Genomic DNA, 5,000 nt, shown 5'->3' on the forward strand with positions numbered 1-5,000 from the left:
TTTCTAAACAGAATAATGTTACGTTCGTTTACTTTTTTGTTGTCACTTTTGTAATGTTTTTTTTCTTTCTTTTATTCCGGACACCCTATATTACTGTAAACGGTTCTGAAAGATTATGAGAATAATAGTTATTCGTATGTTTCCCTGTACAGTCATTTTTTTTTTTTTTTTTTTTTCTTACCATCAGAATACTTAATAAGAAAAAAAGGATTTTCATGCAGCAACCACTGAGAACTGTATAGTCCATTATCGCTTTTTAGATATAAGATATTACTTCAGTTTCTTAAACCTGAAATTTTAAATGTACTGTCATTAGGAAAGGAATATAAATAAAATAGATAGTATGATCTACTCTTTGTATTCATGTATAAAACAAAAATAGAATAGTAAGAAAAGTACAAAGTCAACCGCAAAAAGTATAAACAGAGTCGGCAGTGAAGGCTATAATTTACTAATTTCAATAAACAGGCATAAGCTAACACACACACACACACACACACACACACACACACACACACACACATATTTTTCTTTTTTATCGGTACTATGCTTTTCTTTATCTTATTAAGACCATCATACGCTAAAACAGGAAAGATGAACGAACTATTCTCCCAACTCTGCAGTTTTTTTTTAGATTATTTTCACACTGCGAGAATGGCATAAAAGTAACCATAAAGAGTATCATCGGCATTGAAACTTTACTGTTTCAGTTTTTTATTAATTTCTTGCAAAGCACAGTTAGAAAACTGATCTTTCAAAATATCACCAGCATGACCTTTGTCTCAAATAATGGAAATATAATTCTTGGAGACATTACCAGATATTATATCGCAGAATATTGTAATTTTCCCGTCAAATATCATCCACCGACTAAGGATAGACATAGAAAGAAAAAAAAATGAATTTCACCAAACATTACATCGTTGAATAATGTTTTTATTTTCTGTTAAATATGCACTGAATAAGAATAACTAAGAGACAAGAAAGAAAAAAGGCTCTTTATAAACGCAGTCAGCTTCATTAAATAGAGTGAGAGAGCGAGAAATATCAGAAAGCAATCAGCACAGACACATTATCTACGACTTTCCAGTGACAGTTCAGATCTTCTGTGTCATGCCCAGCATTTGTATGCGAGTAAATATGTGCATGTATGTGTGTTTATATACATATGTGCGTGTATGTAAATATGTGTGTGCTTGTGTGTGTGTGCTTGTTTGAGTGTGCTTGTGTGTGTGTTTGTGTGCATGTGTGTGTGTGTGTGTGTTCTTGTGTGTGTGTGTGTGTGTGTGTGTGTGTGTGTGTGTGTGTGTGTGTGTGTGTGCTTGTGTGTGTGTGTGCTTGTGTGTGTGTGTGTGTGTGTGTGTGTGCGTGTGTGTGTGTGTGTGTGTGTGTGTGTATACGATGGCGCAGGATTTATTGGCTCTACATGACACCGAGGAGCTGCGTTTGATGCTGCCCAGACCCAGTTACAGAATGTTGTTCACGGGGCTGCTTTTAATCGAATACTTATGAATTCCATTTGTTTAATGATTTCTTGAATTATCTTTTTTTTATTGTTTCTTAAAAGTATTCTCATTATACTTTTGTGTGAAGCTGGCTGTGACGCAGTCCTTCCATTTTATTTTTCCACGAGCCGCCACTGATTCTGTGTGTGTATATATGTGTGTGTGTGTGTGTGTGTGTGTGTGTGTGTGTGTGTGTGTGTGTGCGCGTGTGTGTGTGTGAGTGCGTTTCCATGCGTGTACGCGTGTGTATGTGCATGTGTTTATATCTATCTATCTATCTATCGATATATCTATATATGAATATATATATATGAGTGATAGAGGGAGAGAGACCTTAGACCACGCTAAATTCATTACTTCCATATATGTATGGGGACATCACGCCATTCCATGAGCCATCAGATCAGCTCAAGGTTTACATGTGCCCCCTTATATCTCTTACTTTCCCAGTTCTTCTAATCAGTATGTCTGGAAAAAAAACTTATAGAAACCATTTAATATTTAAGTAAAATCTTTTCATCAAAGACACGTAATCGAAAAAACAAAACAAAAAAGATATAGAGAATAAATAAACATAAGCTCGTATACCTTCGCTTTACGCTTCATAACCATTCATTTTTTTTCCATATAAACGTTATACAAACCCCATTCGGAGAGATACAGTCGTTCTAAGAGGAATAACTGAACACCTTTACTTTGACAGACACTGTAATAAGCAATGCGGTTAAGCGGTTTCATTTATTCGACAGAAACATCTTCCGCCATAGTTGTGACGCCATTGGTCGGGAAAGTTATAACTAGTAACTCGACAAAAACATATCACCAGCAGTTTCCGATTTTTTTTGTTTTCAGATATGATATGAATGGCAGAGACGATTTTTGCACGTTCTGGAAATGGATAGCAGATGGCTGAATGGCGAGAGAGAGAGAGAGAGAGAGAGATCGTAAATAATAGCGGGATTTGATGTTATCTGCACGCGGGCGACAGCCGAATGGCGTTCCTCTGATTCATAGAAAACGGAATAGGTTGTTTTTATTTTCCTTAGATATTCTTTGTGTATTTGTGTGTGTCAGGGTCGTGTGCAGGGATAATAAGATGGGGCTTAAAAAAAACAATATTTAATTTCATAACACATGTCATATTTTATTACGGTATTGGTATATAAAGTAGAGTCAAAGTAGACAAAAGAGTTATTAAGCACTGACTCCAAAAGCAAGGCCCTGATATATAGATATTTACAATTAGCAAAATTAATGTATAGTAATCCACACACACACACACACACACACACACACACACACACACACACACACACACACACACACACACATATTCACTTCCGTATATCTAAGCAAATGAAGAAGAGATTTCAGACAAGGCCGTGGCTAGGTATGTTCAGCGGGTGAGTAGGACAAACAGCACGACCGAACTGTACTTAAGAAAATGAATAAGAAACAATAATTCACGCAGATTTATGATATGAAAAATTCTAAAACATTATATATATGTGTGTGTGTGTGTTCATTAACAAAAACAATTACGATTTGAAAATCAATATAACGGTGTGAAAGGCCTTATGACTAACACTGACTGATACACCACACTTAGGTACAGTTATGCGCAAGGATTCTAGAACCTTCGCCAATAACAAAAAAAAAAACTTTCTTTACTATGTGAAGGCGGAGGGGGGAGGGGGGAGGGGGAGGGGATGTCAGCACCAATTGCTTCACACTTTTTTCATCTTTATGTTGTGGGTCGCTTGTGATTATTAACGTATTTTTTTGTGTATTGTTGTAAGTCAATAATGACACACACTCATACACACACACACACACATATACATATATATATACAAACAATATGTATGTATGTATAATTGTATCAAATAAATGCATTTATACAGATACATACACACATACACGCGCGCACAAGTGTGCAGACGACAAAGAAATTAGGAATCCACACACACACACACATACACACCCACACACACACGCGGGGGGGGGGGGGGGAGGGGAAGGGGGTCAGCAATCATTTAAGTACTGAAACGACACATACACACAGGTACGCTGTTCTGTTACAATGTACTGTGTGCGCATTGGGTTGCTGTGAAACCGCCTTCGTCTTATGATTGACCAGTCGAAACTGATAAGATCTTTCTCTCTCTCTCTCTCTCTCTCTCTCTCTCTCTCTCTCTCTCTCTCTCTCTCTCTCTCTCTCCCTCTCTCTCTCTCTCTCTCTCTCTCTCTCTCTCTCTCTCTCTCTCTCTCCAAACAAAAGACATAAGTCAGTCATTTTCTCGTGGTAACTAACAGACCGTTGTTGTGGTTGTTACCTTCACCGTCCACGTCAGCCTTCCGACGGTGATATCAGCGAGCAGTGTGTTGACATCGTAGTATTAACTATTATAAGAGGAGTGTCAGACAGGAAATGCTTGAGAGGGTGTGAGGAAAGGGGTGGTGGGGGGGGGGGTATGCAAGGGAGGAAGTGTTTAGCGAACGCGCAAGTGGCTGCGTTTGTGTGCGTGCGTGCGTCTGTGTATGTATGTGTGTGTGTGTGTGTGTGTGTGTGTGTGTGTGTGTGTGTGTGTGTGTGTGTGTGTGTGTGTGTGTGTGTAGGTATATATGGTTGCGCGTGTGTATATATAGAACTGAAAATGTGCGTATATGTGGGTATGTATGCGTGTGAGTGTGAGTAAGAGAGAGAGAGAGAGAGAGAGAGTGTCTGTGTGTGTGTGTGTGTGTGTGTGTGTGTGTGTGTGTGTGTGTGTGTGTGTGTGTGTGTGTGTGTTTCGGTATATGTGGGTGCGCGTGTAAATATAGAACTGAAAATGTGCATATGTGTGTGTGGGTGAGACAGAGAGAGAGAGAGAGAGAGAGAGATAAGGCATATGTACGTGTGTGTGTGTTCTGCGCTGAATTATCTAGTAAGAATTGGTTACTTTCATCTGTGTTCACCCACGTCCTTGTATTACTTGTAACGATATGCAGTATATATACTCAAACGCATTATTCCCATTTGAAGTTTTTTAGCCAGGAATACTTGACTATGAAAAAAATAAAAATATGTATATTGGGTTTCAGGCCATCTAGAACCAAGCCTTGATAGCAGTGTTTGCCTGAACAATGACTATTATAGAGCCTATAGAACCCCATATCCTATCGAACCTTTCATTATCGAACCCTCTAAAGCTTTAATTTAGCACCTAGTAGAATCTTTTAATATAAAATCCTGCAGACTCTTTTGATGTCAAGTTCATAAAAAGTTTTGCTAGAACTCTATTGAAGTATAACCCTATAAAACACTTTACTATTGAACCCTAATTACCTAACATAAGTAGGTCAACAAGCTTTTGTAGCAAGGAAGAGAGAGAGAGAGAGAGAGAGAGAGAGAGAGAGAGAGAGAGAGAGAGAGAGAGAGAGAGAGAGAGAGAGAGAGAGAGAGAGAGAGAGAGAGAGGGAGGGAGAGAGAGAGAGAGAAGGGGGAGGGAAAGA

Source organism: Penaeus chinensis, chromosome 40 (assembly GCF_019202785.1).
Source record: "Penaeus chinensis breed Huanghai No. 1 chromosome 40, ASM1920278v2, whole genome shotgun sequence".
NCBI classification, from domain to species: domain Eukaryota; kingdom Metazoa; phylum Arthropoda; class Malacostraca; order Decapoda; family Penaeidae; genus Penaeus; species Penaeus chinensis.